This window comes from Halichoerus grypus, chromosome 7, assembly GCF_964656455.1.
Source record: "Halichoerus grypus chromosome 7, mHalGry1.hap1.1, whole genome shotgun sequence".
Taxonomy (NCBI): domain Eukaryota; kingdom Metazoa; phylum Chordata; class Mammalia; order Carnivora; family Phocidae; genus Halichoerus; species Halichoerus grypus.
In genome coordinates, this window is record NC_135718.1 from 92,957,105 (window position 1) to 92,980,278 (window position 23,174).

The 23,174-nt window shown below is 41.4% G+C and overlaps 1 protein-coding gene across 5 annotated transcripts in view; it reads right to left on the reverse strand.

Moving 5' to 3' along the window:
• DESI2 (desumoylating isopeptidase 2) overlaps positions 1–23,174 on the reverse strand; it is a 44,125-nt gene that overhangs the window by 18,868 nt on the left and 2,083 nt on the right. The window contains exon 1 of one of the 5 annotated variants that reach the window (XM_078077900.1): positions 1,458–1,532. The exons of the other annotated variants lie outside the window; for them this stretch is intronic. The gene's annotated coding sequence lies outside the window, so the exon portion shown is untranslated. Of the gene's footprint in view, positions 1–1,457; positions 1,533–23,174 lie in introns of those variants that run through there. 5 annotated transcript variants of the gene reach the window in all.

The following is a 23,174-nucleotide window of genomic DNA, read 5'->3' on the forward strand; positions in this document are numbered from 1 at the left end:
ATGCTATACCGTTTGTGACTTATTTTCTGTATGGGTGTGAATGTGAATATGTACGCGTAGGAGAGGGTATGAGAAAGCAAATACAGTTAAAAACTGGTGAATCTGGTGAAGAGTATACAGATTGTACTCTTCTTTCAAGTTGTTTTTTTTTTTTAAGTCATAAACATTTTGAAAATAAAAAGTTAGGGGGAACCGAAGAGAATGATCTAGTCCTCGCCTCCTTACAACAGAAGAGGATGCTTTTCCACGTTTCTTGCTAACCTCCTATTTTCTCTCCCTTTTCAGAGGAATAGAGTAGAAAATACCACAAGGTGATCATGCTAGTCTGCATAAAAATTTTGCTAGTCTTTTCCAGTCAGTGGTTTCCTTGGCAGCCAACTTCTCTTCAACTTAAACTGCCTTTTCCATTTGAAAAATTCCATTGTTTATACTGTTTGCAACCAATAATTTGGTCTGTATACTGCTGACTTCCTTAACAACAGCACCGACAGGCTTTTGTTCTGGATGCAGACAGCTCTACTTTAAAGGTGACCTTTTCTCTTTTTATAGTGTGAGCTTCTCTTCCAAAATATAGAATATTTTCCAAAAAGACATATAGCCAAAATGGCTTGTCTGCAATAATCAAAAGGTTTTAAACTCTTAGAAAACTGAGGATTTATCTCCATTTAATGTCTAATATCACTTAACTTTAACAATTTATCTTTTAGTTGAACACTAAATGGTTTTCCAAAACTGCTTTTATAATAAATTTCTATAATGGGAATCTAAATGTTTTATTAAGAGACAGAAAGGTTTTCATGAAACTAAAAATCACATATAAACAGTGATTTTTGGCCAGGGTGACTATGGGAATGCACTTCAGAGTGGGGATCTTGAACTCAGAAATCTTTTATTTTCTGCTCTTCCACAAATGAAAATAATCTCTCCCATGCTTAGAACTCCTTTAAGTTGCCCGGGTATGTACTCTACTACTTTAGAGTCTTAAACTTCCCTGTATTCAAGACTTTACATTCTAAAAAAGAAAAGGGTATGTTGTGACACATTTTTTGAGTTGGAAAATCTTTAAAATGAGAGAAACTTAAAAATGAGAGAGAAAAGTACTATCCAAAAATTTGGCTGGTCCTTTGGAATTCACTATAATGAGACCTGATCGATACAAGATTTCTCATGAAGTGCTGACGCACTACAGTGAAAAACGAATGCTTGACAGCTTTGCAAGTGTCAGCATCCACCTCCACTCTTGGACGCAAAGTTGGACAATCTGGTCAGGTGTTTTTGTTCAAGGTTTTAGGAAGCCTAGAAGTTGCTAAAAAAAGGCTGTCTTAACCCAGAGATATTCCTTTGGGTCGTATTAAACAGCAGAAGCCCCCCTCCTAACATCATTCCCCCCCTCCCCCCGCCAAAGTCTGTGTCTTAATATTCTGTGCCCGGCAGGAATTAATGGTGGTGCTACTTACTCACTGTTAGCAGTAACAACAAGGGACTCAGTAGTTCTTTTATTTTCATGTTTCTTTGTATATTCCATCCCTAGAAAGCCCCCAAATTTAGAGTTAATTTCTTTGTGAGATTAGGGTAACTATTTACTAGTTATAAATCTATGAATACACAGCTTTACGGACCTTACAGAAATTAAAAGGATTATAAGGAATGCTATGAACAATCATATACCAATAAATTCGTAACAGATGAAATGAACAAATTCCTGAAAAGACACAAACTACCAGAACTGACTCAAGAAGAAATAAAAAAATCTGAATTGATCTATAATAAATGAGAATGAAAGAAAGGAGAATAGATTGGTAATTTAAACTACCCACAAATAAAAGACTATGACCAGATGGTTTTGGTGAATTCCACCAAACATTTACTTATTTTTAAAATATTATTTATTTTAGAGGGGGAGAGAGTGAGCCCGCGCGCGAGTGGGAGGAGAGGCAGAGGGGGAGGGGGTAGAAGAGGGAGGGATCGGGAGGGAGGGAGGGAGAGAGAGAGAGAGAGAAGCAGACTCCCCACCAAGTGCAGAGCCCGACGCGGGGCTAGATCCCACAACCCTGAGATCATGACTTGAGCTGGAATTAAGAGTCGGATGCTTAACTGACTGAGCCACCCAGGCGCCCCTCCACCAAATATTTAAACAATAATCAGTACCAATTCTTCACAAAATACTCAAGGGAATATTTCCCAATTCATTCTATAAGGCCAGAATTAACTTGACAGCAAAACCAGACAGACATCACAAGAAAGCTACAGAAAACTACTCAAAAATCCTCAACAAAATACTAGCAAATTGAATCCAGCAACATATAAAAAGGACTGACTATACACCATAAACAAGTGAGATCTATTCCAGGAATGGAAGATGGGTTTAATATTAAAAAAATCAATTAATATACCATACCAACAGAATAAAGGACAAGATCCACATGATCATCTCATTAGATGCAGATAAGCACTTGATAAAATCCAACACTCTTTCCTGATAAAAACACTCAACAAACTAGGAATATAAAGGAACTTCCCCAGTCTGATAAAAGGCACCTATGAAAACCCACAGCTAATGTCATACTTAATGGTGAAAGACATAAGGCCTTCTTTCCCTTTCGGATCAGGAACAAAACAACGATGTCTGCGCTTGCCACTTCCAAGATACTGTACTGGCATTTCCAGCCAGGGCAATTAGAGAAGAAAAAGAAATAAAAGACACCCAGATTGGAAAAGAAGAAGTACAATTATCTCTATCTGCAGATGATGTATTCTTGCATATAGAAAATGATAAGTCCACTAAAGAACTATTGAACAAGTTCAGCAAGATCACAGGGTACAAGATGCATACACAAACATCAACTGCATCTCTGTATACTAGCAATTAACAATACACAGATGAAATTAAGAAAATTCCATCTACAGTTACATCAAAAAAATATTTAGGGATATATTTAACAAAAGAATATAACTCTGCATCTGAAAACAATAAAACATTCCTAGCAGTATTACTTCTAATAGCCAACAAATGGGGACAATCTAAATGTCCACCAACTGATAAATGAACAGGGTCTGGTCTATCTATACAATGTGATATTATTTCTCAATAAAAAGGAATGGAGTACTGATGCATGCAACGGCATGAATGGCCCTTGAAAACATTATGCTAGGTCAGAAAAGACCACCTACTGTATGATTTCGTTTACATGAAATGCCTAGAATAGGTAAATTTAAAAAATAGTATATTAGTGGTTACCTACAACTGGTAGGTTTGCAGGGAAATGGAAGTGATTGCTAATGGGATGGGGTTTCTTTTTAGGGTGAAGACAAATTTCTAATATGGTCTGTGATGACAGTTGTAGAACTCAGTGAATACACTAAAGTCCACTGAATTGTACACAAAGGGTGAACTGTATGGTATGTGAATTAAAAACCCGTTTTAAAAATGGTAGGAATAAAGGATGTACTAACTTGATGCAAACGGCAGAAGAGCCTATCATTTTATAGTTGGCAAACTTAAACACAAACTGTTCTATAAATAACATGTGCCCCCCAGGGATAAATTTTCCTTTAAATACAATACATACTTAGCTCCTTTGAAAAAAAAGTAAGGAAATATGTCATTATAGGAAAGTTTTCCCTCTGTTAGCAAAATGAAAACCAAGAAATTCATGAAGAAAAAAGTTTCCATTTCCCTGTTCTTAATCTAATAAATGGTCTAATATAAACTCTTCTATAAGTGAAAGAAAATATACAGATAATGAATGTGGGACTTTTGACCAAAAAAACCCCCCAAAAACAGTTAAAAATATACCAGCGACCCGAAAACATTTTCTAGTAACACAGAAGATGGTTGGTTCCTGAACTCTTATCTCCAGTCAAAAACCTTTAAATAGGTTATTTCTCAAATTACAGACTTCATTCCTAATTCCAGACAGCTGCCTTCAAAAACATGTAGAAACCAGGCTATACACAAATAACACATTGAGAACAGAAAAAAACCAACTCCAAATAGATGTATTCTGGTCAGCTACCAGAATGAACATATCAACAGCAGCACGTTGCTGCCAAAATTTTTAGAATTTACGTTATGAAGTAGATTCGATGTTTTTTCCTCTGGTGTGATTTTTTTTCTGAATGAATTCGGAAGAAAAGCCGGTAAAGCCTTCCAGGGAGAAGCGGTCGTGGAGAGAGATGCCCTCCAAGCGTTTCTGCTCCTGTCCGGGCTTCCGTGCTCTATTATTAGAGCACATGCCTAAAAGGCTCGATCTTCAAAAACTGGTCAAGCAGCTGGTGGAAGCCAGGCGTTTAGTTCAAGGTCAGCGGGCCTTGGTGAGTCCTTGGTGAGTCCTTCGGCCTCAAAGTCCTGCCCCAGGCTTTGCAGACAATACGGAAGGTGCCTGTTTTAAGTGGGGATTCAGTAAGATAACTGTAAACAACAAAAAAAAACCAAAAACCTATGCGGCAACGGAGCCTTTTACTGAATATTTCAGTTGTCAAACTTCCCTCACAGTGATTTAACAGCTATCCTCTCAAGATTTTTGAAATTACTGGTTGTGTTTCTCAGTGCTTCTCCAACGTGGTTTCCGTCCTTTGTCTTTACTTTAAAAAAGTATTTACTACCATCGGCACATTTCACATAGAATGGCGTCTCTGCGGTGAAAATCTCCCTACGAAGCTCCACAGAGCTTCTCGAACCTATGTGGAAATTCCTGCTTTTGCAGAACACTATAAAACACTGACATCTTCTAAAAGAAAAAATATAAATATGCAACATGAAATCCCAGCCAAGAACACGCATGCATGGAAAACAAACAAACAGAACAAGCTGCGGAATTAGATACGATCGGATGTTAGCGAGACTTCTGTGAATTGTGGCTGGATACGTCTTTCACTGATTTTGTTGTCTAAATAGTAGCAGATGCCAAAGTCTACAATGACATACTTGGGAAAAATGGATAATGCAGAGCGGTCTTATCCCAAAGCCTTTCGCTGGACCTGGAGAAGCCCGCTTCTATTCCTAGAGCTTGGTGCAAGTGTAAGAGGACGGCTAGCACTCGGGGCTGTTCGAGAACCGTGGCTCCCAGATTTCTATGGCATGACACCGGGGCCCGCCATCAGAGGCCAGGCTGTGTGACAGAGAAAGGACACGGAACCTCAGGGGCAGGTCCCCTAAAGGTGCCCAGATATCCCAGTCTACCCAGTGCTGAGAAAGAGAGTCCCTCAGCAGATTCCATGAGAAATCAGATGTCTGCATTTGAAAGTTAATTTACTGTTCGATTCTTCTCAAGCCCTTCCTAACGTACCAAAGGAAAACAATAAGCCTGCCAGGTGCTACCACAAGATCGTCTCTCTCAAAACACCACACGAGAGCAGAGTCACCACAACGTCGCCACAGCAACCACCCACTAAATCATCTACACTGAGGATATCATTTGTCCGCTGACTCGAAGGCTCTCTTTCCCTCAGCGTCTAAAAGGAAGGCCCACCGTGTTCCTCCGTTCTGGGTTAGATCGCAAGGATGTGGCTTCTGTTATATTCAACTTTCCTTCAGAGATCATGGCTCCGATAAAAAAAGGTCGATCCAAGTTATGACAGCTCACACGAGTTGAAGCATCCGAACTACAGTGGAAAAGACAGTGGGTTGAGTGTCAGGAGACTGGAGCTCTTGGCCTTGGTTTCTTCCTATACATACACACAACCTGTTTAATGTACCCAATCAGTCTCAAAAAGTGTTTGATTCCAATTCAGATCCTGGAGCCAGAATGCCTTGGTTCAAATTCTGGCCTTGCTATTTGCCAGTTGCACGACCTGGGGAAAGATGCTCTCTTTTCCGTCCTTCTTTATAAAATGGGGATGAGACACAGCATCTACCCCAGGGGATGAGTTTAAGAACTAACTGACTATGTGTACAGACTTAGAAGACTGTCTGGCCCGTGGTAAACCTAAGTGTTGTTGGTAGCAAACACATACACATACTGACCACATGATCCTTCCTTAATACTCTTGTTTTACATAGTGGGAATGCACATGTAAATAAGCAGATTAGTTCTAGCTCTCTGTTAATTCTCACAATTTTCAAGAATCTTTGGGAGTTGATGTCAAATTATCAAGAGCAGTGACTCATTAAACTGAATGGCAAACAATGGCAGAATTAATTGGATTCTACTTTAAGACTCCTGCAAGCAATTATTTATATTCTTGAGAAGCACCAATTTGAGTAAAAGGTCTCTGTAAGTGAGGCCGTGGTTTCGCAGGACGTTTAGATACTCAAGCAAGAGCACGAAGCTGAAGAGCTCACTTTGGCAGTGGGACCTTAAGGCCTTCACTTCCTAAGTAAACAGACGAGGGCCAGGGACAGACCACTAACCCACACCTACCTCTTCTGACACCAACCCCCGCCGCTCAAGTTTACAAGGCTTTTCAAACCACTTTAAGTATTAATATAAGGTAAAAGCAAACACTTCATAGAAAAATTATCATCTTAAAATATGTGGGAAGGCAACAAATGCATAAATAAACTAGTTACTTTTGAACTCGATCTTGCCTTAATGCAAAAACTGACCTTGGTATTTCCATTTATTATTATTATTTTTTAAGATTTTATTTATTTATTTGACAGAGAGACACAGCGAGAGAGGGAACACAAGCAGGGGGAGTGGGAGAGGCAGAAGCAGGCTTCCCGCGGAGCAGGGAGCCCGATGTGGGGCTCAATCCCAGGACTCTGGGATCATGATCTGAGCCGAAGGCAGACGCTTAACGACTGAGCCACACCCCCCATTTATTACTTTAAAGCACTGTTTACAGAAGTGACTTCACTGTGGCATATTATAGTCATATATTAAAATGTTACATTATTTCTGATAGAGAACTTTCATTAAACTTCATTTCAGTCAGTGATTTGCCTTATCAACTTAATAAAATTTTGTTTCCTGTTTGAAAGCAGCCATGACAATAAATGCGATCTCTCTGGTCTGGAACTTAAAACATTTAATATAACCACTTAGGTCCTGGGCCTGACTTCCTTAAAATGATTTCAATAAACAGTGTGACTGTTTCCCTTAAAAATCCTAGAACCAGTGTTCATGCGGATTAAAGCAAGTGTTTTACTTACTTCCCATAAAAAGGTGCTTAGGGAAAAGAGAAGGCATTTCAATTATGGAGTTAAGAATTAAAAATAAACTGTGAGTAGTGGAGGCTGTGGGTTAATTACTAGAGTGCGGACTCATGGAAAACTGTCCTTACTATTCACACTGTTGAACTAGCTCAGGAGGTCTTTTTGATACCACTGGGCTGAGTCCCAGATAATCCTACAGCAAATGCTATTTTATAGTAAATCATATTAAAATGCCATCTATAGAGCCTTAGCATAAGGCTAATCGTAAAGCAGAGTCAATAAAAACGCACTGAATGAGCGGAGACAGTCTAGTTTTCCAGATGAAACCAAACACATCGGGGGCTATCTGTTAATTTGCGCTATGCTGTAAGAAAGATGGCATACCACATAGAGATCCTATTCCATTACTATTTCTAAGAAAATGTCCAATCTTTTCATTACCAGAGAATAATATCTAAAATAAGCACATCACTCACTTTCTAGGTCTTAGGGGAAAAAACCCTGTATATTACAAAAACATTTTCATTATACCATTATCTATAAATTGTTGATAACGCTGGGTGTTAAGCCGGAATCTCTGGAAGTAATCTCTCCTGATTAGAAGAGATTTGCCAGTATTTTTTTAGTCAGTAGTGTTTCAAGTTTTGTACATGTTCTGTCAAGTTTATTCTCTTTTTGAAACAATGTAACATACATGTGCACTAAAGTTGCGGTAGGGTAATTCCCAGTTGCCTAGGACAGTCCCAGTTCACATTTGTTCACTCTTTTATTCTCAAGTCCCAGTTTTGATGATAAATTTTAAGGTTAGCCCAAGGAAGGCCTTTCTAAGGACTGTACTTTGAGATTTAAAAACTCCTAAGCACTGTCCTGGACTCAGGAGTGTGAGTACACATACCTATGCATGTACGGGATAACCTAAAACCAAGGAAAATGTGGTGCTCTGCATTTCTTATGAAGCTAGTTTCCTCCTCCAATTTTAAAAATAAATCATTGTGCTTCTCAAAGGACCTAATTTTAGGACCCCCCACAAGCTAGGCACAGGATCACTGTGAACTGTTAAGTTTTTTAAAGAATAGATTTTTAAAAGTCCAATCACTGGGCAACCAAATGCCCCTTGACTATATGTAAGACTAAACCTATTTTACAGAACCTACAGTTTGACTCTTCTAGTGATGAGAAATCTATGGGCTGGGTACTTGGTCCTGATACCACATTTGTACCAGAAAACCAAGTTCTTGGCAAATCTTCCCTATCTGGCGTTTGCTTTGGTTGTGCCTATGGCTGGTGTCAGATATTTCGGTAAAATCTTAAAACTTCTTGTATGGCCTACCTGTACTTAACTATCTCCCTGGACTGGGCTCTAAACTGGACGAGGCCTGAGACTGAGCCTTCTTGAATACTGGATCCTCCGTGCTGCCTAGGGCATTGTATTATACCTAGCAGAGCACTCAAATGCTTGATGAGTTGAAGCATCGCAGCAAGGAATTTGTAAAGCTTTCCCTTTATTTTGTTTTTAATTGTGGCCCATGGAAAAGAGCATCTCCACTCTTTTACTCACTCAAGCAATATTTATTGAACACCTACTATGTGCCAAGCACTAGCAACACAGAAGCAAACATGATGAAGTTCCTGTTTTCATGGAGCTTGCGTTCTTGAGAGGTGTCTTTTATAGGTTGCAACCCATTAGAGGACCCAAAATCATTCTGGTGGGTTGCACCAGCATTATGAATGAAATATAATGGGGTAGAACTTAGCAGAGGACATGATCCAGAGCAAGGCTGTTTCCTGAACATTTGGTTTCTGTTATACGTGTGTATAATGGTATTATGTAAAATGTATTTCTGAGTTGGTCCAGGATAAAATTGAGAACCACCGTTATAGAAGGGTCCCCTGAGGGGCGCCTGGGTGGCTCAGTCATTAAGCGTCTGCCTTTGGCTCGGGTCATGATCCCAGGGTTCTGGGATCGAGCCCCGCATAGGGCTCCCTGCTCAGCAGGGAAGCCTGCTTCTCCCTCTCCCACTCCCCCTGCTTGTGTCCCCTCTCTCACTGTGTCTCTCTGTCAAATAAATAAAAAATTAAAATTAAAAAAAAAAAGGAAGGGTCCCGTGAATTGCACCTCAGTTTAAATCTCATTTAAAATGTTTACTTACAGCAAAGCTATAAAGCAAGTCAGACAACTTTGATTCAGTATAATGTAGGCAAGCCTCCTATGTGTCAGGGACTGCTAGGCGCCGGGGTTACAAGGATGATTAACTCACAGTCCTTGTCCATGAGGAACTCATTAAGAATGTAAACAATCAATCACAACCTAGTGTTTAAACAGAAATATGTGTGTATATATAGTAAATTAAAAACTCATTTTTTGAATGCTATCCTACAACGTACTTTCACTTATGCTGTCTTTCATAATGACAAGAGTGCATGTAAGGGGCGCCTGGTGGCTCAGTCATTAAGCGTCTGCCTTCGGCTCAGGTCATGATCCCAGGGTCCTGGGATGGAGCCCCACATTGGGCTCCCTGCTCCGAGGGAAGCATGCTTCTCTCTCTCCCACTCCCCCAGCTTGTGTTCCCTCTCTCGCTGTGTCTCTGTCAAATAAATAAATAAAATCTTTAAAAAAAAAAAAAGAGTGCATGTAAAATATGTAAATCGCTTTAGGGATGTTCTGGCAAGTCATTTGCCCACGGTCACATGACAAGGGGCTGAAGTGCAAAGAAAGCTCGGGTTTCACAGTCTCCACCTAAGGCTTTCCTACCACAGGGCTCTACCTCAAGTAGATAGTCTCACATGCCCTTACTTTTCTTTACATGATCTTGAAGCATCCTGACCAACTTCACAGTAAGATGGAGACCATGACTATTAAGTCATCATTTTTCCTGAAGTGTGAAGTTATGGTGACCCCTCATGCACCACTCTACTGAAAAGCAATAGTCGTCACCCAGTCCTTGCCTAAATGCCATATAATGTGCCCACCCGGTTGCTAATTTAGTAATGTAGAGACCTCCTATTCTGGGAGCTGACCTTCACATCTGAAAGGAGAGGGAAAACCTAGAAGATACGGTCCTTTTGGAAATGAGAACTGCAACCGTACCCCAAGCGGACAACTCTTTTTATACTGTTCAGTAGTAAACGAGAGTATACGCAACAGATTATATTGAGAGCTGGTGGAAACAGCTAATGTGTAAAATTCTTTATCTGGTGGTTCCTTTAACTTATTGCTGGACAATGAGCTAGAAATCAGAACTACGCTATGGTATACAAACCAGTCTCAGGCCGACTTGTTTATTTTCACAATTTCCATAAATGTTTAAAGACTTAGAAATTAGTTCCATTGAGTTCATCTGGCTGAAAGGCTAAAGACCAGCTGTCAACCCCAACACTCAAGGGGAAAAAAAAAGGCTTTCTATAATCAACCCCAGTGTTATGCATATACTACGATGGAGATTTTAGAGCCAATGTCAAACATACAACAGCCTGCTTTTAATGCCTCAGTCTGGGCGGCACTTTGTTCCCTGAAGGAGAACACTCCTTGAGATCCAGTGAGGAAACTCCACAGATCAGGTTACTTAGGTGTTGCAACTGCACAAAGGATACAGACGGGAGCTAATTTCGCTTTTATAATCCGGCAAACAACAACACTAACACACAGCTAACACTTTCTAGGGCTTATCACGGGCCAGGTCCCATTCTATGCATTTCACATAAGTCACCTTAAGAGCCGTTCAATAACCCTATGAACTGGATACACTACAATTTCCATGAAATGTTCCATTTCATGTAGTGCATGAAACTCTCCGTTTAGCAAGAAACTTTCCCAGGTCACACACAGCTAAAAAGCAGGAGGCGGGATGCAAATCCATGTGGTCTGATTGATTCCAGTCTACACCACGAAGACAAAGAACTGCATACACCACTTATGGTAACAGATTCCAGACGGCAGATGGCAGGCCTGACCGGGGAGGGGATCATGCACGGCTTCTGGCTGTCCCTGCCTTAGGCGTGACTCTGTCACATCGCTACTCCTGTTCAGAACCAGTGCAGGTGTTTGGGGCTCTCACACGCCACCTGACAGGCTGGGGAGGTCCGTCAGGACAGCAGAGCAGCAGGTCGCTCGAGGGGGGCGGCGGCCATGAACGAGATGACACAGTGGAGAAAGGAACCATTTCAGGATGACAAGTCCTAGGGGAACATCAAAAAAGGTTTGTTGCAGTAAGCCCAACAAACCTTTTAAAAGTAACTACAATGTACCAAGTTCTGGGAGTAAGAGTAAGACCCCGTCTCTGCCAGCAAGCTCACTGTAGAGTGAGGAACTTCAACAGGTATGCTGCTAAATTACTGTTTATATCCGCATAAAACAGCAACTGCAATGGATGAAGGGGCCTCAAATACCACTGTTCCGGCTTGCTTGTCAGCCTTTTGAAAGTGACACAATTCTAGGGGCGCCTGGGTGGCTCAGTCGTTAAGCGTCTGCCTTCGGCTCAGGTCATGATCCCAGGGTCCTGGGAATGAGCCCCACATCGGGCTGCCTGCTCAGTGGGAAGCCTGCTTCTCCTTCTCCCACTCCCCCTGCTTGTGTTCCCTCTCTCGCTGTTTCTGTCAAATAAATAAATAAAAAAAATCTTTAAAAAAAAAAAAAAAGAAAGAAAGTGACACAATTCTAAAGAAGTTGATTAAAAAGACACAAACTGGGCACCTGGGTGGCTCAGTTGTTAAGCATCTGCCTTCGGCTCAGGTCATGATCCCAGGCTCCTGGGATCGAGCCCCACATTGGGCTCCCTGCTCAGCAGCGGGTCTGCTTCTCCCTCTCCCTCTGTGATCTCTCTTGCTCTCACTCTCTCTCAAATAAATAAATAAAAATATATATATAAAAAAAGACACAAATCTCCAGCTTGAGAGCATGGTACGTTACGGTGGGAGGCCAGTGGAGAGAATGTTGAAGGAACTCTACTCATTCCCCTCAGTTCAAAAGGAGAACGGGCAGCTACTACAGCATACTTGCATACCAACTGGAAGGACAATTCTGGGCGAGAAGTCCTTGCATGGCAGTGCGGGGCTGGGATCCAGCACACAGCAGGAGGTTAAGGACACGGCGACTCCCACTCTGCGTCCAAGATGCAGGGCGGGGCACACCAGGACAGTGGTGAGGGGAGGACAAGCAGGTTCTCTGCAGGGCTCCTTTTTTTTTTTTTAAATTTTATGTTATGTTAATCACCATACATTACATCATTAGCTTTTGATGTAGTGTTCCATGATTCATTGTTTGCATATAACACCCAGTGCTCCATTCAGTAAGTGCCCTCTTTAACACCCATCACCCAGCTAACCCATCCCCCTACCCCCCTCCCCTCTAGAACCCTCAGTTTGTTTCTCAGAGTCCATAGTCTCTCGTGGTTCGTCTCCCCCTCTGCAGTGAGGTCATCAGCAGAGAGTGGGAAATACTATAGTTGTCTTGGAGAGTGGGAAAGTCAGTTGGCCAGAGAAATCAGGAAGCGCTGCCAGACAGCATGTAGGGTCCCCCTGGGGTCTGCGGTCAGGATTTTAAAGTGAGATCAGTCAGTATGGTTGTGGGGTTTTCTCTAGGTGCACTCAGCTGCGGAGATGTAGATGGAGAGTTCAATTTAACCAGGGTTGCCAGAGGGAACAACTGTAATGGTAGACAACAAAATCTAACTCAGATGAGGATATAGTAAGGGAGTGATTATTTTAAAGCACCAGCTCACATGACTTTGGGGGGTGCCAAGTGTAAAGTTGGCAGGGCCAGCTGGTAGCCTGGAGACCCAGGAAGAGACGATGTGGCAGCTCCTCTGGAGGCCGAATTCCTTCCTCCTTAGGGGACCTCAGTATTTTCTCTTAAGGCCTTCAACTGATTGGATGAGGCCCACCCATATTATGGAAGATAATCTGCTTTACTCAAAGTCTACTGACTTAAATGAAGAGACTTAAACTACAGAGAACAAACTGAGGGTTGCTGGAGGGGGGATGGGGGATGGGCTAAACGGGTGTTGGGGATTAAGGAGGGCATTTGTTGTGATGAGCACTGGGTGTTGTATGTAAGTGATGAATCACTAAATTCTCCTGAAATCAACATTACACTACATGTTAACTAACTAGAATTTAAATAAAAACTAAAAAAAATTTTAATCACATCTGAAAAATGCCTTCACAGCAACATCTAGACTAATGTTTGACTAAAACCTGGGGACTAGCCTAGTCAAGTTGACACATAAAATTAACCATCACAGAAATAATCACAGATGTAGGGATTTTTTTTTTTTTTGCTCCTGCCCACTCATGAGTTCCAGAAAGCAGAGTGGAAGTTAGTTGGGGGGGGGGGGTTGAGATTAGAACAAATAATAGAGAAACAGCACTTTCCAGGGATGGGAGAAGGAGAAATATAATGTGGTGGTTAAGGGCACAGACTTTAGTGTCAGAGCTCATCGTTCAAGACTGTGCTCCGCCACTTACGGCGTGATTCTGAGCAGGTTCTTCAGCTAAGCCTGTGTCGTCATCTTAAAATGGGATAGTAATATGAGGCAAGGGCTCACATGTTGTAATCACTCAAAGTTAGTTCTTATATTACGGGGAGACTCGATATTCTACATCTGTCAATTCTCCCCCAAAATTACTCATAAATTTAATGTCATTGCACTTAAAAGTTCAGTAAGTTTGACAAACTGATTTTAAATTATCTTTGAAAAATTGACGTGTGAGAAACATAAAATTCCAGAAGAGAGTAAGAGACACTTCCATCACCAGTATCAAAACACACTGGAATACTGCAATTAAACATCTGGTAATGGTGAGGGAAGAGGAAGCTAAGGACATAACTGGCCCAGAAAGTCAAGAAATAAGACTTCTAGGGGCGCCTGGGTGGCTCAGTCGTTAAGTGTCTGCCTTCGGCTCAGGTCATGATCCCAGGGTCCTGGGATCGAGCCTCACATTGGGCTCCCTGCTCGGCGGGAAGCCTGCTTCTCCCTCTCCCATTCCCCCTGCTTGTGTTCCCTCTCTTGCTGTGTCTGTCTCTGTCAAATAAATAAAAAAATCTTAAAAAAAAAAAAAAAAAGAAAGAAAAGACTTCTAGATCCACGATAACTACGTATAGGATGAATGAGGTATGTGCCTCCAATTAGCATGGGGAACCATGGATAATTCAATCAACAGTGTTGGGATAATTGGCTTTCTACTTGGGAATGAATATGGAGACTATTTCTATAATTTCAGGCCAGCGAAAACCTTTCCAGGGCGGACAGAAACCAGAAAGGTCATAAAACAAAACAGTTTTGACCATGTGTGATTTAAAATTTCTGTAAGGCAAAAGACACCCTAAATATACTTAAGAAACTTAACAAGGGATTTAATTTATTTACAGGTCATTTCATGATTTTTGTATTTCTCCTACTTGTCTTCATCCACATTTTTCTTTTTGTTTTCTCTCTTCCATTGTATGAACTGTGTTGTTTCCCCTCTAGATCCAACTTTATCCCAACAATACTTACGTTTATATGACAAAAACTTTACACAAACAATTTTCCAATACCAATCCAAACCAACTGCATCTGCTGACTTACCTCCTCCCTCTCACCCAAGATTTGGTCAATATAATCTGAGACTTAATCTTCTTAACATCATGTTCATTCTCTGTGAAGAGTAATTCTGGACACTGGCATTGGAACCATATATATATGTAATAGGAGACAGCTTTGCTAAATGAGAAGTGGAGCCCATAGCCTTTTCTCTTACCCTGCTCACTCCATTCTTAAGGGCTGAGTCATTTTTCAGCTCCCCAAAAGGTGCCTGATACTCTCTAGGTCCTTTTGCACAAGTGACAACTTGAGAAGCCATAGCATTCAGACAGAAATGTTTTCCCTTTCAATACTCTGTAGATAATGCTCCATTTTATTTAGGCTTTGGTGTCACGAAAAAGAAGTCTGAAGTTAGCTTGATTTTGTCCCCTGTATTAACTTTTTTGCCTGTGTGTATTTGTAGGATCTTCTATTTTATCCTTAACATTTAAAAGTTAAACCAGGCTTTGGTTCCTAACTTTTTTGTCTTTAAAAAAAATTTTTTTACTTACATTCAAATTTAGTTAACGTACAGTGTATTACCAGTTTCAGGGTAGAGTTTAGTGATTTATCAGCTGCATATAACACCCAGTGCTCATTCCATCAAGTGTCCTCCTTTATGCCCATCACCCAGCTACCCCATCCCCCCCTGCAACCCTCGGTTTGTTTCCTAGAGTTAAGAGTCTCTTACTGTTTGTCTCCCCGTCTTTATCTTATTTTCCCTTCCCTTCCCCTGTATTCACCTGTTTTGTTTCTCAAATTCCACGAATGTTCCTAACTTTTAGGAAATTCTGCCTAGCACTTGATCCTTTTGGAGACTGACATTGACCCTTCTACTCAGAGTTCTCAGAGATTTTCTAAATCTTGGTATTTTCTGCTCAGTTTTCAATTAGGCAATGTTGCTCTTCAGCTTTGTGGAAACTATCCCCATCTCAGACTGCTCCTTCTTTGGTACCGCCTGCTCTACTTTCAACGATCCTCATGAACCTGAGAACATCAATCAGAAATTCCCCTCAAAACCTCTCTCGCTTCTTACATTTACTAGGAGGCATGTGGCCTGACTTATCCTTTGTACTTGCATACCCTCTGCCTGGAACATTCTCTCCCAACATAGCCACATGGTGTACCACTTCACCTTTCAGGAATGCCTTCTTTGGTGAGGCCTTTCTTGACCACTCTATTGGAAACTGGAGTAGAAACTACACTACACCATCCTGACCTACACTCTCCTACCCCTCCTCTGTTTCATTTTCCTCTTTAGTCGTACTGCCACTTAATATACCATATTATTTTTTACTCATGTCCAGTATTTTTGCTATATGCATCTTGGCCATAGATATTTTTGCCACAAACATTTCTGCTGCATAACCAGTTGGCTGTAAGAAAATTTTGCCTTAAAGATAAAATAACTGGATGACAGTCTGGCTTCATTTCTCCAAGGACGAATCAACGGCCCTCAGCAGGGTTAACGTACTGAGGCTAGTTGTCAGTTATTTTTCTATTAACAAAGCTCCTATTTTTATGTTATATAAATCTTAGCTAGCAATCTCTACACTGACAGGTAGACATGGCGGTCTTAAAACAGTGGGTTGTAACAACTATATATATTGACTTGATAAAAAATACGGTGATGGAACCTACTGGAAGTGTGAAATAAAAGAGTGTAAAGCCATACTGCATACTGTACTGTTCTAGAACATGAGAACATAGTAGTTACAGTGATAACAAAGCTCAGTCACAAATGCATTACAGCGTTAGCACTTCTTCCACACTTCCCATAGAACTCTGGAATGTCTGTCAATGAACATGTGACAACATGCCAAGAAAAAAACCCAGCAGTGTAGGAGGCTTGCACAATGCAGTGCAAAGCTCAGTTCCAAATATGCATCCTGGTATTTGGAAACTGATACCTCTCTTAATGGAGGAAGAAACTTTAGTGAAAGAAGCAAAACTGTGATGCTGAATAAGATGAATCAACAGGCCAAAAAAAGAAAAAAAAAAAGTATACTACTACAAATGAAAGACTTCGAAGACGAGTGCCGGGTACAATCCACAAAACCGAATCAGTTGTTTGCACAATACTGCCATGAGTCCACATGCGTTTTAAATGCATTCAAATATGTTGTATTTCACAATTAAGTCTTTTAATTTTGTTATTCATTTTTCATGATTATATCCTTTCAAATGAAAGTCCCTCTTTTGTTTTTTTTGTGATTTTTTAAATAGCAAATTGCCTTACAGTCAATTACTTTTGCGGCAAAAATGTTTGCAGCAAAGATGTCTGTGGCAAAGATGTTTATGGGGCAATGACCTAGAATCATATTTTACTTACTTTTTAAATTTACTGTTAGTAGATGGCTCAGATATATGGGCTTGGAATTAACCTATTTAACTATTTGCATATATTAACTATTTGCATTTTCTGGATAAAAATTTCAAAGAGCAAAAAAACAAACAAACCCATTTCATGGGGAAGAAAAGAATACGGAAATAGGAAAGATGCCAATTCTTCCCAAGTTACTTTAAACTGCACAAGAACCAGTGTAATTCCAATTAAAGCAGCAACAACAATTTACAGACTACTGGGTGTACATCCAAAAGAACTGAAAGCAGGGACTTGAATAGATATTTGTACACTTATGCTCACAGGAGTATTACTCCCAATCGCCAAAAGGTGGGAGCAACCCAGATGTCCACTGTCACATGAATGGATAAACAAAATGCGGTGTATCATATGTATACAGTGAAACACTATTCAGCCGTAAAAAGGAAGGGACCTCTGACATGCGCTAGAACACGGATAAACCTTGGAGAAACTATGCAAAGGGAAATAAGTCAGTTAAAAGAGACAAGTACTATCGGATTTCACTTCTACAAGGTATCTAGCCAAATTCATACACAGAAAATAGAATGGCAGTAACTAGGGGGCAGAGGGGAAGGAGGTTTAGTGAATACAGAGTTTTTAGTTTTGCAAGATGAAAATGTCCTGGAGATTGGCTGCACAACACTGAATATACACTACTGAACTATACAGCCATAAATGGTTAAGGCAGTAACTTCTATGTTTTAACACAATAATAATAAAAAAAAAACAAAGTGACAAACAATGTATGGAATTTTTCAGAGAGCCTAGAAAAGGAAATGAGTAATAGCCAAAAAAAAAAAACAACAAAAAAAAACAACTTGGGAAAAAGAATGAAAGGAAACTGGCCCAGCCACATACTAAGATATACTGTGAAATTATAATAATTAAAATAGTGCAGTAAAGAGACTCACCAATTCTGTATGGGCAAGAATTTAGTGTTATGACAAGGATGACATTGTAATTTAGTGAGCAAAGACTTTTATTTCAAATAATGTGGGGTCAATTAGTTTTTAAGTTATTGTTTTGGGGGGCTGGTCACAGTCATATACCCAAATCCATTTCAGATTAATTGAAACTTAAAGTTATTTTCATGTATCTCATTTCCCTTTATTATTTTTCTGTCTTTCTAACAGCTTAAGATTATTTATTTTGGCCGTCTTCCCTTTACATTCTATTCACCAACTGGGTGACACCTGAACAATGTTGCTGCTTTGGAATGTAAATAATCGTGTAGAAAATCAGTCAACAAATGAAAAGTAAATGTATGTCCTGTTTTAAAAGATCTATTTAATGGAAGAATCCACCTAAAGTAGTAGGCTCTCCTTGGTATTTAATATTATTTAATTTACAAGTTTCACTAAATTCTATTCTGTTAACTTTATCACAGATGTGACGTCAGAGTGGATAATATACCACCACAGTTTGAAGGGCCTGTAGTCACCAACATGCTTGGACCTTTAGTATTAGCCACTCATAAAAGGTTTCCATGCTTTATTTTTAAATTTTATTTAAGTAATTCCTACACCCCATGCAGGGTTCGAACTCCTGACCCCGAGATCAAGTAGTCGCATGCTCCTCTGACTGAGCCAGCCAGGCACCCCTCCATGCTTTATTTTTTGAATATTTCAAATTTTTCACTTGAAGTTACTCAGTTAATACTTATTCCATGCCAAGTCAAAGGACTGCTAAAAGGTATATCTGGGTTTACAAAATACCTTTCATAGATGGTGTGATAGGGAAAATGACTCCGTAAGGTGTCTACACCCTAGTTTCCAGAACTTGTGAATAAGTTACTGTGAATCATGGTAAAGGGTCTTTGCAGATATAATTTAAGATAGAGACACTTGAAGACAGGGAGATTACCCTGGCATATCCTCATGGGTCCTCTTTAATGACATGAGCTATTAAAAACAGAGAAGTCTCTCTGGATGGAGGTAGAAGAGATGCAGCAGAAGGGAGGTCAGAGACATCTGAGGTGAGAGGGGGACTCCAGGCACCACTGCTGGTTTGAAGACCCAGGAGGCAAGAGGCTTTAAGCAGCTGAGAAGGGCTCCCCGCTGACAGCCAGCAAGGAATGGGACCACGGCCCTACAACCACAAGCAACTGAATTCTGGCAACCATCTGGATGAGCCTGGTGACAGGTCTGCCCTCGCGCCGAGGCCGGCTGACAGCGATTTCAGGGATTTCAGCCTGGTGAGACCCGAAGCAGAGGGGCCAGCCTGGCTCACCTGGACTTGTGACCCACACAAATGTGAGATACTCAATCTGCCTTGTTTTAAACTGCTAAATTTTGGCATTTTGTTATTGCAGCAACAGAAAACAAATACATAGAGAGACTGAGTTCTTCTCTCATGTATACTAAACGAGAAAAAAGAAAAGATAGTGCCACAGGTAATGTAGGAGGGCAGATTTAGGACTGTCCTTTTCTCAGCTAGACTCATGGACTCACAGATTCTCTGTCCAGTAGTGAAGGGCACTGGCCGAAGCAGCAGAGGATCTTAAGGTACAAGGACATGAAGATGAGTTCCCACTAACTGGTTAATCTATGTTAAGGTTCTGACAATGTTTTCAGAAAGATTATCTTCCAAGGAGTGACTACTTTTTCTTGGTTTGTCCCTTAGAGTTGTAAAATGACTGTCCCAGCATCAAACACAGTGTCCTCATCCAGCAGCACGTGAAGGAAGACAGAGGCGAGTAGGGCCTCTCAAGGACTGACGCAGATCCAACTTCACAAAATGAACAGATTAAGACCATTTCCTCAGTCTAGGCCCACAGTGTTTAAAAAAATTTAAAAACTATGTCAAAGAAGAATATTTTGATATTTTTCCTATCCCTTTCCCGTGATCCTCCCCCCTTCATTTGATCATCCTGTTACAATAACCAAAGCTAAAATCCAGTAATATACTAAGTAAAATTAGGGGAACAAATACAGGAATAGGTATCAGGCCCAAAGAGAAGAGATATCTGAAGACCTTTTTGTGCTATTTTTAAGTACTGGCACCATTCCTAATAAAACCGCCTCTTAAATTCCCATTCATTTGGTAAATGTTTATAGAACACATCCTCATGACAGGTCCTGTCCTAGACACTGCTGTCAAGGAACCTGGTCCAGTGGGAAGCACAGAACTAAACACGTGCATCGTAAGGTATGCAGAAAGTACACCGAGGGCACAGGAGTTCACTCAAGTCTACAGGCAGGAGGTGCGGGGTGGCAGCTGATCAAGGCTGGAACAGGACATTTCTAGGTGAGACCAGCATGAGTAAAGATATGGGGCGTGAGCTACTACAGTAGAGCCTGTTCACAGAATTAAACAATCCCCTCGTGTGAGCATAAAGTGTGTATGCTGGGGTGGGAAGTAGCGGGGGACTGGCAGGAGGTGGGCCTCTAAGAGTCAGGTAGGGGTCACATCATAAAGGGCATTAGCCTCTCTCCCGCAGGTGAACGTGAAGCCGAGGAATGGCACAATCATTCACATGTCCGGAGATCACTTTGGTGACAGAGGGGGAGATGGATTCAAATGGAGTAAGCCCAGAGACGGAAACCAGGAGAAGGCTATTATACAAACAGAGATAATGAGGACCCGAACTTGAGAAGCAACAGTGGAAATGAGCATAAGGTACCCAATTTAAGGAATATGCAGAAGGTAAAATATGCGACAGGCATCACAGGCTCCCGGCTAACTGCCATTTCCAACTCCCTGCCTTCCCCGCCACAGCTCATGGCGCAGGCCGGGAAAGCCAGCCAGCCACTCTCCCAGCTTCATCAGCTACAGGTGAGCCCAGTAGCGACCCCTCCTCGGGACGGGAGTGTGGCTCTGGCAAAGCCTCTTCTATGAAAAGGAGAACTATGAAAAGGAGAAAAAGGCCCTACTCGCCTCTGTCTTCCTTCACATCCTGCTGGGGGACGATTCTGTCTGGTGCTGGGACGGTCATTTTACAACCAGGAGGGGACAAAGCAGAACAAAAGCCAGCAGGGTGGGGACAGACAGCAGAGTGGAAGGACGAAAAGTCTCGGTCCTTGATGAGCCCCCATTGAGCTGCTGAACTAGCCAGGGATCGTTTATCTCTGGACTCAAGAGAAGTATCCTTCCAGCTTAAGCTACTGATGGTCAAGCTATTACTTTCAGACAGAATCAACCAAACGACAAGAGACAGGGCCTGGTGACTGGACTCTGATGGGCTTGTAATAAAGAAGAATCAGTAGTTTTACTCCCAGCATTCTAGCTTGGGAAACTAAGCAGAAGGTTATCAAGACAAAATTATGACCCAAGAGTGGGGGTGGAGCAAAGGGCGAAGTCTGAGCTGGGGAAAGAAGGGAAGGGAGAGAGTCTGTCCCTGGACATGCTGATTTAGGTAAAGAGTATATTTAGATGCGTCTGGAACTCATTTAAGAAGTCTGAATTAGATAGACAGAAGTGTGCGAAGTCGGGTCCTCTCACACGTGTGTGCCCTCACATGCTCTTAGGGGACTCGGACTGAAGCAGGATGGTCAAAAGAAGTCCGGACCCAAACTTCCGTATTTGAAGAGTCTTAGCGGTTTTTTTCAATTAAGGCTCTGAAGATGTACAGATACTATTTAAAATAGGAAGAAAGCTGCTCATTGAATGAATCCACAAATACTATCGTGCTACTGCATATTTGTATTTTATAAAAATTCATTAGTAGCCAAGATGATCTGAAATGGCACAAACTCTGGGTCTCTGGCAAAGGAAACCCTTGTGTGAGAGCGCCCACACCAGAGACTGTCCCGGTACCTGAAACTCAGCTGAATCACCTGCTTGACGTCTGCCAGTAAACTAGGAATATGTGAATAACCTCATTCCAGGACCCGGAAATAACCCAGGACATGTTTTATTGGTGGTAGATTACCCCCAAGTACAAAGAGGAACATAATCACTGAGAAGGTAGCAAGCAATAATTTAGCAGCACTTTGTAAGATTAAGTAACCTTTTAAGGATTATGCTATCCTCCATGAGAAGAAGCTAATACAGATGACCCCGATACGATTTCTCCCTTACGTGCGGCAGTTATGGAAGAACAGAAATGATCAGCAACTCCCCATCTAGGGAACAGGAAAACTGCAGTCTGAGCTGGAGCAGGTGACCGTCTCCCAGACAGAGAGACACAAGGATGCACGGAAAGGGGTCCCTACAAACAGTGATTATCAAGTGCAAACCAAAGGTTGATTTTGATGTTTGCAGAGTCTGGACTGGACGGACTCTGCCAGACGAGGCCTGTACAGACAACAGCAATCCCCATCAAAGGCATCTATGATGCACGAGCGGCACGATCAAAGATAAAAGAGATTTGACCTTGACATCAAGCAAAACTGTTTCAAAACCAATACAACTTGAGAAAAAGCAGTATAAAAGATACGATCTTGTACCTCAACACACTGGTCTTAATTCAAGAACATAACTCTGATCACCCTGCTCCCAACAACGAAAACTTGAGATGGTCCCCCTGGTTCAGAGACCAGCCCCCCCCCCCCCGCCCTTGTCCCAGCCCCAACCTAATAAAGTTCTAATCAAACTTTCCGTTTGTTTCTTTCATGCAGGCTACTTGCGTTATACTGGACCAGCTGATGTTTCCCAGTCCCACCTGCGCTCTCCTCCTGCCACACTGTTCCTGAAGACTGTTCTCTGCCTGCAGAGGTCCCTGCACCTCTCAGCAATCCCTGATCCTACAACCACACGTGGTCTCCTCCTTTACATCCTCTTCTGTCATTCCATTACCAAAATCAGGCTACTTTGTTTTGAATTGTTACTACTGTTGTACCTCCCCTATGATATTCTAAATTCCTCAAAGAAGAAAGGATAACTCATTCATTTTTGTGACTTCTACAAGGTCATAATGAAATAACTGCAGGTTGCTGAGTTAGTGACACGAAACAGCCACAGCCTGAGAGCCCTCAAAGAACATGCAAGGGCAAGTTTGTCCAAAGTCTAATAATTCAACTATTTACCGTTCTGATAGACATTCATATGCTCCTTCTCCTACTGCTAGGAAGAAGCAGTTTATAAGAAACACAGAAATTATTCAGTAGAGGAGATAATGAATCAGACTGCAGTCTAGAAATTCTAGATCCTATTTTTTGTCACCTGGGCAGGTTTAATTTACCCCTTTCTCTACCTGCCTCCTCTGTAAGTA